This window comes from Phyllobates terribilis, unplaced genomic scaffold (genome assembly GCF_046119375.1).
Source record: "Phyllobates terribilis strain yellow unplaced genomic scaffold, ASM4611937v1 Scaffold_1__5_contigs__length_1240528914, whole genome shotgun sequence".
Classification (NCBI taxonomy): Eukaryota; Metazoa; Chordata; class Amphibia; order Anura; family Dendrobatidae; genus Phyllobates; species Phyllobates terribilis.
The window spans coordinates 438,240,186-438,254,695 of record NW_027362761.1 but is presented as its reverse complement, the minus strand read 5'-3'; the positions used below and the strand labels follow the sequence as shown (position 1 = coordinate 438,254,695).

Sequence of the window (14,510 nt, the reverse complement as noted above, 5' to 3'; positions counted from 1 at the left end):
TGCACAAGAGCAACACGCCTGCACAGTCTGGCTCCAGACAGAAGCACGCATGGAGCCGTTACAGGTAAGAGGAGTGTATGGCGCCAGAGATCAAGGTATGCGTAGACACTGAACGCATACCACGATCTTCGGCGCTATACTTACATACTTACTTGACCGGGAGGAGCGTTGCCGCGGTGCGTCTCTTCTCGCCGGAGACCGGGGGCGGAGTGAAGGCGTCGAAATCGGCGCCACACTTCTCCGGCAGAACAGGACACAGCAGGGCTGGAGCACAGGGAAGAAAGGTGAGTATAAGTGTTTATTTTTTTTTGTATGTGTGCAGCGTGAAAGGGATGAGGGGCCCACACATACCAGGATTGGGGGATGAGGGGGCCACACATACCAGGATTAGGGGATGAGGGGGCCACACATACCAGGATTGCGGGATGAGGGGTACCACGCATACCAGGATTGGGGGATGAGGGGTACCACGCATACCAGGATTGGGGGATGAGGGGTACCACGCATACCAGGATTGGGGGATGAGGGGTACCACGCATACCAGGATTGGGGGATGAGGGGTACCACGCATACCAGGATTGGGGGATGAGGGGTACCACACATACAAGGATTGGCGGATGAGGGGTACCACGCATACCAGGACTGGGGGATGAGGGGTACCACGTATACCAGGATTGGGGGATGAGGGGTACCACGTATACAAGGATTGGGGGATGAGGGGTACCACGCATACAAGGATTGCGGGATGAGGGGTACCACGCATACCAAGATTGCGGGATGAGGGGGTACCACGCATACCAGGATTGCGGGATGAGGGGGTACCACGCATACCAGGATTGCGGGATGAGGGGGTACCACGCATACCAGGATAGGGATGAGGGCAGCACAAATACCAGGATGGGGGCAGCACAAATACCAGCATGGGAGACCATATACCAATAAAAATGCTCGCCACCCGGGCGTAGAACGGGCTCAATAGCTAGTACATATATATGCTACATTGCATTACATGTTTACATATCTATACTATAATCAGCCAAGCGTCCCTCTGTCTGAAGCCTCTATAGACTGGGCATGCGCGATGCGCAGTCTGGCTCCAGACAGAAGAACGCATGAAGCCGTTACAGGTAAGAGGAGTGTATGGCGCCGGAGATCGCGGTATGCGTAGACACTGAACGCCTACTGCGATCTCCGGCGCCATACTTACCTGACCGGGAGGAGCGTTGCCGCAACGCCTCTCTTCTGGTCGGAGACCGGGGGCGGAGTGAAGGCGTCGGAATCGGCGCTATCTGGCGCCATTTTACTCAAGACACATTTACATTGTGTCTTCACCAAATTGGCGCCTGACAGCGCGGTGCTCCGGCGCCGCACTCCTCCCCCGGCCTCCGGCAGAAGAGGACACAGCAGCACTGGAGCACAGGGAAGAAAGGTGAGTATAAGTGTTTATTTTTTTGTATGTGTGCAGCGTGAAAGGGATGAGGGGTGCCATACATACCAGGATTTGGGGGATGAGGGGGCCACACATACCAGGATTGGGGGATGAGGGGTACAATACATACCAGGATTGGGGGATGAGGGGTACCATACATACCAGGATTGGGGGATGAGGGGTACCATACATACCAGGATTAGTGGGTGAAGGGACCATGCATACCAGGATTGAGGGATGAGGGGGCCACGTATACCAGGATTGGTGGATGAGGGGTACCATACATACCAGGATTGGGGGATCAGGAGGGGCTATGCATACCAGCATTGGGGGTGAGGAGACCACACATATCAGGATTGGGGGATGAGGGGTGCCACGCATACCAGGATTGGGGGTGAGGAGACCACACATACCAGGATTGGGGGATGAGGGATGCCATGCATAGCTGGATTGAGGGAAAAGGGGTGCCATGCATACCAGGATTGAGGGAAGAGGGGTGCCATGCATACCAGGATTGAGGGGTAACATGCATACCAGGATTAGGGTTGGTGGGGTGCCATGCATACCAAGATTGGGGATGAGGGGTGCCATGCATACCAGGATTGGGGGAAGAGGGGTGCCATGCATACCAGGATTGGGGGATGAGGGGTACCACGCATACCAGGATTAGGGGGTGAGGGGTACCATGCATACCAGGATTGGGGGGTACCACGCATACCAGGATTGGGGGGTGGGGGGTACCACGCATACCAGGATTGGGGTATGAGGTGTGCCACGCATACCAGGATTGGGGGATGAGGGGTACCACGCATACCAGGATTGGGGGATGAGGGGTACCACACATACCAGGATTGGGGATGGGGGGTACCACGCATATGAGGATTGGGGATGGGGGGTACCACGCATACCAGGATTGGGGGTTGAGGGGTACCACGCATACCAGGATTGGGGGATGAGGGGTACCACGCATACCAGGATTGGGGGATGATGGGCTACCACGCATACGAGGATTGGGGATGGGGGGTACCACGCATACCAGGATTGGGGGATGAGGGGTACCACGCATACCAGGATTGGGGGATGAGGGGTACCACGCATACCAGGATTGGGGGATGAGGGGTACCACGCATACCAGGATTGGGGGATGATGGGCTACCACGCATACCAGGATTGGGGGATGAGGGGTACCACACATACCAGGATTGGGGGATGATGGGCTACCACGCATACCAGGACTGGGGGATGATGGGCTACCACGCATACCAGGATTGGGGGATGAGGGGTACCACGCATACCAGGATTGGGGGATGAGGGGTACCACGCATACCAGGATTGGGGGATGAGGGGTACCACGCATACCAGGATTGAGGGAAGAGGGGTTCCATGCATACCAGGATTGGGGTTGGTGGAGTGCCATGCATACCAAGATTGGGGATGAGGGGTGCCATGCATACCAGGATTGGGGGAAGAGGGGTGCCATGCATACCAGGATTGGGGGAAGAGGGGTGCCATGCATACCAGGATTGGGGGAAGAGGGGTACCATGCATACCAGGATTGAGGGGTGAGGGGTGCCATGCATACCAGGATTGAGGGGTGAGGGGTGCCATGCATACCAGGATTGAGGGGTGAGGGGTACCATGCATACCAGGATTGAGGGGTGAGGGGTACCATGCATACCAGGATAGGGATCTGGGGGGCCCATGCATACCAGGTTTTGGATGAGGGGCCATGCATACCAGGATGAGGGGTACCATGTATACCAGGATAGGGATGAGGGGTACCATGCACACCAGGATTGAGGGTGAGTGGTGCCATGCGTACCAGGACTGGGGGTGAGGGGTGCCATGCGTACCAGGATTAAGGGTGAGGGGGTGCTGCATTATGTTACATATAGCGCTGTATTGTACCACATGTACTATATGTTATTTGGGTTCTATTGCATTACTGTGTGTGTTACTTGTGCTATATTGTGCTCCATGCCCTACATGTTATACTGCTACAATGTAATCTGTTTACATTATCATGTTAGCCTACTGGGTAGAACCACAACTCCCAGAAAAGACTGAAAGGCTTGTCCGGCCTTCTCCCTTCCTGGGTCCGTACATATAGGCGGGCAGGCAGTGGTGCCAGGCTCCGGAGGCGGCAGATACCTGAGTGTTGGAGGCAGCGGGCACTGCAGGGCAGAGGGCACTCACAGGCTGCAGGAGGATCACTGGGAAATCCTTTACTTCCTGCTACCGTCCATCTCCTAATAGCAGCGCACTATGAGCAGAGCTGTGCTTACTGCCGTATGAGGACTCATTTGTAAGGTGGCCACTGTTATTTGTAAGGTTGTCACTGTTAGGGCCCTAGGACTTTTTTTCTGGCTCACTGGGTCACCTGAATCTTTCATTGTTCTGTCAATGTAATCAAGTTAAATAGAATTGGGAGAAGAGAATCTCAGGACCCTGTGGTTTAGCAGCCACGTCTTTGGCCCTAGCCCGTGGTTGCTGGACTAGAGAAGCCCCTTCTACCTGTGACATCCTCTCTTCTGATCAAGGCGACACCGACACCATAGGTACATATGATAACACGGGGGGCAGGACTTTTTAATATATAATTTAGCATATAATTTATCACAAGCGCATGTTGTAAGCGGACACTAACAGTTCTTTTTTACATTTTTGAACATATTAACTTATTTTTGTACACTGTTCTTTAATCCCGCTAGGAAATTTAATCACAACTGATAATATGCTGAATACTTCTGTAAAAAACCTGACAGGCGTCCTATTAGGCACCGCCCCAGGGGTACAAGATGGCAGCCATAGGGGCCTTTGTATAGCAAGCACCATACGATTGCATGGCAGCGGGTCTGATGGGTGGCAGTCTAATTTTGCCTGGAATCTTTCAAAAAAATTGGAACATTACTGGAGACAGTTTGCATATTTCCCAGAGGAGCATTGCGGTTTAAGTCTCCTCACCTTAGTATGTCAGGCGTGTCAAGTCACTCTCCACAAGGAGAAACGTTACCCCTTGGATCCCGGAACATTACTGGCAAACTTTTAGCAATAAAGCAACCAGACCTCACAAGGGATGCTGGCATTAAATGTTTCAGTACATGACACCACCAATGATTTTGGCATTGACCCCAATCACTCTGTAGAACTTCAGGCCTTCTGCTATTATCCTTCTCACCAGAGTAATTAAAATGAAAGGGTTTTCACAGCATTTAAAAATAATTTGACAGCAACATATGCAGTAAAATAACAAAAAACTATACTCACTTTAACAGTCAGAAGGTCCGTGTGAGAAAACTAGCCAGTTCATTCAGAAAACTAGCGCAGCTCCGGAGAATTCCTGGAGACGTGTTTTTAGGAAACACTTGAAACTGTGAATACCCCGGGATTAACTGGATTGTGAGGGATTGAGCATCCTAGAAAACAGCACAAGAAAAGTGTTACAGATGGGAGTGTGAGGTTCGGATTATAGGAGATGTCAGTATTAGGTCATTAGTAGAACGGAGAGCACGAGTAGAATTGCAAATCTGGAGATATCATTTTAGCATGGAAATACACCTTGACATCTAACGGCATGACACCATGTATTTCTATGCAGCTGTCATGCTCGGGTCAGGAGAGCTGTCGGCCAGTCCGAGCATTTCGATGCAATCGTCGCCCATGTTATATGGCCGTCTGACTGCTCCCTAAAAGGAGCCAAAGAATCTTTTTGTTCAGGAAGTGAGCTATGGAGACAATTGTTACAAACCTTTAGTGTGACTAGATGTTAGCTGTGGACGAACAACGTGTCACCTGGAGTCATTGTGTAAAGAAAGTGCACTAGATGTCCCAGCTTGAGGACAGTAATCTGCATCAAAAGACCAGGAGGAAAGCAAGGTTACGAAGCCCAGGAGTGACGAGGAAGATAGCAGTGCTGACCGTAGTAGTTAGTAACCGTGATGGCAGACATTTCACTGCATCAGTCTACATCCCTACTACTGCTACTGTAAGCCGTGGGCCCGGGTGGGCTCTCCAGAATACACTAAAGCCGTGGACTAGGAAAGCAGTAAACACTAAACTTGTCAAATGAACTTTTACTGTTAAACTCAGACTGAGTGCTCTTCCACCAACCAACAAAATGTAACAGGTAATTCACAAACACCCGGTCAGAACTGACCGAGACCACTGTGCTGCGTCACTCAGTAGGCATGGAAATGTTGACAATGTTACTGTAATTTACCTAGCTGTGCACCTGCTTAGTGTGGCTACCGGGAATTTACCTGGAAAACAGGAACAATCAAATGAATGCCAGGGGTGGCTTATTGGTGATGCAGCACTGAAGCTTCCAAACTTAACGAAATGACTCTAAACTAATTAGGTAGAACCCAGTTATTGAATTATACACCGTCGTGTTCACTTTAAGGACCATGTGAGTACAATTATTATTATTATTATTTATTATTATAGCGCCATTTATTCCATGGCACTTTACATGTGAAGAAGGGGTATACATACAAGAACAATTACAATAATCTTGAACACAATGTGACGGCGACTGGTACAGGAGGAGCGAGGACCCTGCCCGCGAGGGCTCACTGTCTACAAGGGGTGGGTGTGGATACAGTAGGTGAGGGTAGAGCTGGTCGTGCAGCATTATTTGTGGAGTGGTGGTTACTGCAGGTTGTAGGCTTGTCAGAAGAGGTGGGTCTTCAGGCTCTTTTTGAAGGTTTCCACGGTTGACGAGAGTCTGATGTGTTGGGGTAGAGAGTTCGAGAGTAGAGGGGAAGCACAGAAGAAATCTTGTATGCGATTGTGGGAGGAGGAGATTAGATGGGAGTAGAGAAGGAGATCTTGTGAGGATCGGAGGTTGCGTGCGGGTATGTAGCGGGAGACTAGGTCAGAGATATATGGAGGAGACAGGTTGTGAATGGCTTTGTATGTCATGGTTAGGGTTTTGAACTGGAGTCTCTGGGCAATGGGGAGCCAGTGAAGAGATTGACAGAGAGGAGAGGCCGGGGAATAGCGGGGGGACAGGTGGATTAGTCGGGCAGCAGAATTTAGGATGGATTGGAGGGGTGCAAGAGTGTTGGAAGGGAGGCCACAGAGCAGGAGGTTGCAGTAGTCAAGGCAGGAGATGATGAGGGCGTGCACTAGTGTTTTTGCAGATTCATGGTTGAGGAATGTGCGGATCCGGGAGATATTTTTGAGTTGGAGTCGGCAGGAAGTGGAAAGGGCTTGGATATGTGGTTTGAAGGAGAGTTCAGAGTCCAGGGTTACCCCAAGGCAGCAAGCTTGATGGACTGGGGAGAGTGGGCAGCCATTGACTATGATGGATAGATCAGTTGGGGGGGTTGAATGAGATGGCCGGAAAGATGATGAATTCTGTTTTGTCCATGTTAAGTTTTAGAAATCTAGCAGAGAAGAAGGATGAAATAGCAGACAGACATTGTGGGATTTTGGTTAGTAAGGAGGTGATATCAGGTCCAGAGAAGTAGATTTGTGTGTCGTCAGCATAGAGGTGATACTGAAAGCTGTGAGACTCTATGAGCTGTCCCAGGCCTAAGGTGTAGATGGAGAAGAGCAGGGGTCCTAGAACTGAACCTTGGGGGACACCGACAGATAGGGGGCGAGATGAGGAGGTGGTGTGTGAGTGGGAGACACTGAATGTCCGGTCTGTTAGGTATGAGGAGATCCAGGATAGGGCCAAGTCTGTGATGCCGAGAGATGAGAGAGTTTTTAGTAAGAGGGAATGGTCCACTGTGTTGAAGGCAGATGACAGGTCTAGGAGGAGGAGGACAGAATACTGTCGCTTAGATTTAGTGGTTGGTAGGTCATTGGTAACTTTGGTCAGTGCAGTTTCAGTAGAATGGTGCGGTCGGAAACCAGATTGTAGGCGGTCGAAGAGGGAGCAGGAGGAGAGGTGGGAGGACAGCTCAGAATGGACGTGTTGTTCCAGTAGTTTTGAGGCATAGGGGAGAAGTGATATGGGGCGATAGCTAGACAGAGAGGATGGGTCAAGGGAGGGCTTTTTGAGGATGGGTGTGGTTGAGGCATGTTTGAAGCATGAGGGGAAGACACCAGTTGTTAATGACAGGTTGAAGAGGTGGGCTAGGGCTGCGATGAAGATAGTGGTAAGGTTTGGGATGAGGTGGGACGGGATTGGGTCAAGTTTACAGGTGGTGAGGTGTGATTTGGAGAGTAAAGAGGAAAGTTGATCATCCGTAATGGTGGAGAATGTGGTTTTGGAGGAGGAGGGTTGAGTAGGTGTGGGGAGGGGCTGTGGGGGCTTTAGGTAAAAGCTTTGTCTGATGGTGTCAATCTTCTATTTGAAGAATGAGGCAAAGTCTTCCGTTGAAATAAGAGGAGAGAATTAAAGGTGTTGAATAGTTGTACAATGAATACAATAGTTGTACAATGAATCGCTCCTCGGAACACCGCTGTATACTTTGGTAGATTCCTTTTTAATGCTCTGTAAGTCACTTGTGGTTCAGCAAGCTGAGTCTGATGGGCACTGATGCATTCATGTGCCTGTATCTGCCTGTCAGAATTTGGTGCCAAACTAACTAACTTACGCTCCTACAGTAATCCTTGCAGTGGGCCTGAACTCAGAACTTACCGACCTGTGTCTGGTCGCTGTGTCGTTGCAGAGATGAGCCCGTCTGGACGATGGCTGTTTAACCAAAGGATGCTAAGTCTCTAACCGGTGCGTTGCACCACAGCTGACTTGCTGGAGGGCCCTCAGGATGCGTCACGGATGTTGGATCCTGGGTATTTCGGCTCCATTACTTCCTGTGGACGTCGTCACTCCAAACTTTTTCCCTGCCAGTGAAACTGGAACAGGACGGTATCCTCTGCTACCCGGTGCGGTCTTTAACCCCCCTGGAACACGGATGGCGCTCGATGGAGATGTCACTCGTCCTCCTCCTTCCAGCTCTCCCAAGATGGCCACCGAACCAACCCCTTCCTGTCACTTCCTCCAAATTTCACTCCCTCTCTGGCCTGGGGCTCCGTCTGGCTCTGTCTAAATTCCAGTTCAACCCAGCAGAACAAAGTCCATTTAACATAGCTATTCTGTTGCCAGAGACTTGTGTTGTTTCTATTAGTGATGTGTCGGTCGCGAACGATCAGATACAAAGAGCCGGCTCCCTGCTGTGACTGATGGGAACTGGCACCCCAGTGAGAAACACTAACTTCTCTAAATCGATCTCACTGGGCGTAAAATCACAATGTTCGGCAGTCGTAACTCCAATCCCCGCCCACTCTTTGATTTAATTGTCTAATTGTGAGTGGGCAGAGTTTCATCATCTTAAATATGTGTTCACCTATAGTGAACACATATTTAATAGGGATCCATTTAGGATCCAAAAGAGCTGGCTCTTTTTGGTGAGTGGAGCCAGATCACCAAAAAGAGCCGGACTGCCCTTCACTAGTTTTTATGTCTCTTCATAGAATCTGTCACCCCCTGGGACCTATCAGACCTCTAATATGGGCATACAGGTGATAGAAATGTAAATCTATACTTACCTGTATGGCCCATAGTAGAGGTTTGGTTGCTTTGAAATGACTTTTTGGTCGTGGCCCGGGGGACAGGAAGAAATCCCCACCTACTTAATGAATTTCAATATCCCCCCCCCCCGTGCATGTCACAGTGCCCTGTGGTGTGCAGTCTTCTCTTCCAGATCCCACACCTACGCAAAGCACCTATAACGCAAGGCGCGCTTTTTTTTCCTCACGGCTATATTTTTTCCAGTAGTGATCTTTTACACAGGCGCCGGGGAGTCACTGTGACTTCCGCTCTAGTGACCTCCAGCGTGCGCAACAATAAGGTGCTGTACCCACTTCCTCCCGGCATCGTGATAGTTAGGAACCATATTGTATATGTGTGCGTGTATATATATATATATATATATATATATATATACATATATATGTGTATGTAGTCTGAGTGCAATCAGTTTTTCTTGTATGTGGAAAAGCGGGTGCGGCCCGATTTTTTTTTTTAAGGGATCCGCAGACTTGCATTGCAGATTTTATCCAATTCTCAGATCAAAATCGGATATATTTTAGATATTCCATAGGATATCAAAAGGTACGAGTGCTATCTGTGAGAATTATACCAGAAAATTGGCCGATTGAACAAGCCCGAAGAGTAAGAAACAAATAATAAACAAAATAATCTATACTTAACTCCCTAACCGGTGATGTTCCTCTCTACTCTTCACTGTGTCGTTGCCGGTTTCCTGGAATCAATATGTGACTTCTGCGGACAATCAGTAGCAGCAGTTTGGAAATGGAAAGGCTGCAGCCGATCAGCAGCCATCCCCTTGTTGGATGCCAAGAGACTGGCAGGGCACACAGTACAGACAAGCAGCGCCAGTCCGAGAGTTGAGTATTGTTTTTTTTTTTTTTTAAATCTCCTTGGGTCCATTAAAATGATTTGTTTTTAATAGTGGAGATCCCTTTTAACATGCATATAACATGTCTCTCAATGGGACATCCAAGCACAAAGGGCATTGGTATTTGGTGATCCGCTTAGATCTCTTGCCATAAAGTCATATTAAACTGTGTATCATGGCCTAGAGGCTATCAGGAACACAAGCACATCGCATAAAACTCTGTGTCTCATAAAGATGTGACTTTTCCAAACAGTGTTGCTTCAGTGCTCAGTAATAAAAGTCTTTCTTTCAAGTGATTGATTCCTTGAGAACACAACTTTTGGACAAGTCTATATAACTTTTTAAACACTCCAATGGGAGATTGTTTATCTCTGGTTCTGATACAATATAATACAGTATAACGCTGACAGAGATAAATAGAAAGAGAAATGTTCTTTCTATCAGAGTATCACAGTGCATTGTTGAAGGGCATTTCTTGGGTCCCTGCTGTATAAATGACAGTTTTGTGTCAGCCCTTTATTCTTGTGTGCCCCCGAGGCAATGGCAATGACAGGCCCTGCTGTCTCCCCATATGTCCTGATACATAAATAATGGCACATATCTTTACATATTGCACACTTAGCATAATATATGCCCCAAAAGTGCTGTTTAGTAACAATTCCATTATTATCATTTCTGCACAAAAAAAACTATTCCCATTTAGTATATATATATATATATTTCCACCGCAGTGGGAGAGTGGTGAAGACCTTACTCTGTCGATTTCACACTTATGACTAGTGTTGAGCGATACCTTCCGATATCAGGAAATATCGTATCGGATTGGATCGGGCCGATACCCAAAAAGTATCGGATATCGCCGATTCCGATACCGGAAACCAATGCAAGTCAATGGGACACAAATATCGGAATGAAAATAAACCCTTTCTTTCCTTGTAGGTTAATTCTACATGAAGGAAAACAACTAAGAATAATGTAGAATGACATGAAAAGCCGGCAATTCATCAGCGGCATTCACCGGTACCCGACAATTTACAACAGAAAGAATAGAGCTTCACACATAGATTAGATAGATAGAAACATGTCAGTCACATATATATGAAGTACAGTGACAGTGTTGCTTACTGTACTTGTCATTTAGTGTAAAGGATTTATTAAAAAAAATATTAGTGTTTTCGTGCACCGTCTCTTTAAAAAAGCCGGCCGGCAATTCAGCATCTGTACCCGACAATTTATAACAGACAGAATAGAGCTTCACACATAGATTAGATAGATAGAAACATGTCAGTCACATATATAAGAAGTACAGTGACAGTGTTGCTTACAGAACTTGTCATTTAGTGTAAAGGATTTATTTAAAAAAATAATAGTGTTTTCATGCACCGTCTCTTTAAGAAAGCCGGCCGGCATTTCAGCATCTGTACCCGACAATTTAGAATAGAAGGAATAGAGAATCACACATAGATTAGATAGATAGAAACATGTCAGTCACATATATATGAAGTACAGTGACAGTGTTGATTACTGTACTTGTCATTTAGTGTTAAAATAAAGGATTTATTTAAAAAAAAATTGGCGTGGGGTTCCCCTTAATTTTAGGCTCTAGCGGAGGTTAAGCAGACAGCTGGGGCAAATGTTTGAAGCCTGGGAAGGGGGTAATACCCACGGAGCTTCCCAGGCTACTAATATCAGCCCCCAGCTGAATACCTAGCCTTTACTAGCTATTAAAATGGGGGACCCCCCCAAAAAAATGACGTGGGGTCCCCCCTAATTTAATAGCTAGCAAAGGCTAGGCAGACAGCTGGGGGCTGATATTAATAGCCCAGGAAGGGAGCCATGAATATTGGCCCCCTCCCAGGCTAGAAACACCAGCCGTCAGCCGCCCCAGAAATGGCGCATCCATAGGATGCGCCAATTCTGGCACTTAGCCTCGCTCTTCCACGCTGCCCTGGTGCGGTGGCAGGGGGTAATAGGGTTGGGGTTGATGTCAGCTTATAATGCCAGCTGACATCAAGCCCAGGTTAGTAATGGAGAGGCGTCTATAAGACACCCCCATTACTAACCCCATAGTCAAAGTTAAAAGAAAACACAAACACCCAGAATAAAGTCCTTTAATTGAAATAAAGACACAATTCTTTATTGTTCTAAATTAAACCATACTTACCATCACGCCCATTCCAGCTGAAGCCAACGATCTCCTGCAATAAAAGAAAAATAATAAAGCAACCTCATCCTTACCTTTCGATGGTTCCCAGGACAGCTCCAGCTCTGCTACATCGAGATGACAGGCTGGACCGCAGCAGAAAGCTGCCATCCAGCCTGTCATCCCGCAGACACTGAGAAGGCAGGCATGCTTGCGCTCCTCAGTGTCTCTCTGTGACGTCATCCAGATGAGCCGAGTTCATGTCCAATGAACTCAGCTCACCTCATGCACGTCACTGACAGCGTGGGAAAATTCTCACGCTGAAGTGCTGAGTGCAGGAGAATTTTCCCACGCTGTCAGTGACGTACATGAAGTGAGCGGAGTTCATTGGACATGACCTCGGCTCATCTGGATGCCGTCACAGCCAGACACTGAGGAGTGGAAGTATGCCTGCGCTTCTCAGTGTCTGCGGGATGACAGGATGGATGGCAGCGTTCTGCTGCGGTCCAGCCTGTCATCTCGATGTAGCAGAGCTGAAGCTGTCGTGGGAGCCATGGAAAGGTAAGGATGAGGTTGCTTTATTATTTTACTTTTATTGCAGGAGATCGTTGGCTTCAGCTGGAATGGGCGTGGTGGTAAGTATGGTTTAATTTAGAACAATAAAGAATTGTGTGTTTATTTCAATTAAAGGACTTTTTTCTGGGTGTTGTGTTTTTTTAAATACTTTACTAGAAATTCATGGTGGTCATGTCTAATATTGGCATGACCCCATGAATTTTGGGCTTAGGGCCAGCTGATAATGCCAAGCTGGCCTTAACCCCTTTATTACCCAGTGAGCCACCGCACCAGGGCCCTGGATGAGTTGGGTACAGCGCCAGAAGATGGCGCTTCTATGAACGCGCCATTTTCTGGGGCGGCTGCGGACTGCAATTTGCAGCGGGGGTGGCCCAGAAAGCTTGGGTCTCCCTGCGCTGCGGATTCCAGCCCCCAGCTGCCTAGTTGTATCTGGCTGGGCACAAAAATAGGGCGAAGCCCCACGCATTTTTTTTTAAAATTATTTCATGAAATTCATGGAATAATTAAGAAAAAAAGGGCTTCCCTATATTGTTGTGTCCAACCAGGTACAAATAGGCAGCTGGTGGTTGGGGGCAGCCCATTCCTGCCTGCTGTACCTGGCTGGACACAAATATAGTGCGAAGCCCCACGTCAATTTTTTTTTAATTATTTCATGAAATAATTTTTTTAAAAAAGGGCTTCCCTATATTGTTGTGTCCGGCCAGGTACAAATAGGCAGCTGGTGGTTGGGGGCAGCCTGTTCCTGCCTGCTGTACCTGGCTGGACACAAATATAGGGCGAAGCCCCACGTCAATTTTTTTTAAAATAAGTCCTTTATTTTAACACTAAATGACATTTGAGGAGTTAATAAAGATGCAGTCCCTAAATTATTATTTATTTTTTAATTAATTTTTCCCAAAACTTTTGACGTGGGCTTCGCCATATTTTTGTATGCCAGCCAGGTACAGCATCCAGCTTCTATGAACGCGCCATTTTCCGGGGTGGCTGCGCACTGCAATTTTCAGCGGGGGGAGGGGGGGGGGCAGAAAGCTTGGGCCTCCCTGCGCTGCAGATTCCATCCCCCAGCTGCCTAGTTGTACCTGGCTGGACACAAAAATAGGGAGAAGCTTCACGTATTTTTTTTTTTTAATTATTTCATGAAATTCATGAAATAATTAAGAAAAAAAGGGCTTCCCTATATTGTTGTGTCCAACCAGGTACAAATAGGCAGCTGGTGGTTGGGGGCAGCCCGTTCCTGCCTGCTGTACCTGGCTGGACACAAATATAGTGCGAAGCCCCACGTCAATTTTTTTTAAATCATTTCAGGAAATTCATGAAATAATTTAAAAAAATTGATGTGGGGCTTCGCCCTATATTTGTGTCCAGTCAGGTACAGCAGGCAGGAACGGGCTGCCCCCAACCACCAGCAGCCTATTTGTACCTAGCCGGACACAACAATATAGGGAAGCCCTTTTTTTCTGAATTATTCCATGAATTTCATGAATTTAAAAAAAAAAAAACGTGGAGCTTCGCCCTATTTTTGTGTCCAGCCAGGTACAACTAGGCAGCTGGGGGCTGGAATCTGCAGCGCAGGGAGGCCCAAGCTTTCTGGGCCCCACCCGCTGCAAATTGCAGTCCGCAGCCGCCCCGGAAAATGGCGCGTTCATAGAAGCGCCATCTTCTGGCGCTGTACCCAACTCATCCAGGGCCCTGATGCGGTGGCTCACTGGGTAATAAAGGGGTTAAGGCCAGCTTGGCATTATCAGCTGGCCCTAAGCCCGAAATTCATGGGGTCACGCCAATATTAGACATGACCACCATGAATTTCTAGTAAAGTATTTAAAAAAAACACAAACACCCAGAAAAAAGTCCTTTAATTGAAATAAACACACAATTCTTTATTGTTCTAAATTAAACCATACTTACCATCACGCCCATTCCAGCTGAAGCCAACGATCTCCTGCAATAAAAGAAAAATAATAAAGCAACCTCATCCTTACCTTTCCAT

The 14,510-nt window shown here is 47.8% G+C and overlaps 1 protein-coding gene across 4 annotated transcripts in view; it reads right to left on the bottom strand.

Annotated features, from left to right (window-relative positions):
- The window catches only part of NUDT12 (nudix hydrolase 12), a 57,336-nt gene extending 53,646 nt beyond the window's left edge, over positions 1-3,690 (bottom strand). Inside the window, exon 1 of one of the 4 annotated variants that reach the window (XM_073677649.1) lies at positions 3,581-3,690. The gene's annotated coding sequence lies outside the window, so the exon portion shown is untranslated. The other 3 variants (XM_073677657.1, XM_073677668.1, XM_073677677.1) reach the window with 3 other exon arrangements.
- Positions 3,691-14,510: the final 10,820 nt, after the last annotated feature.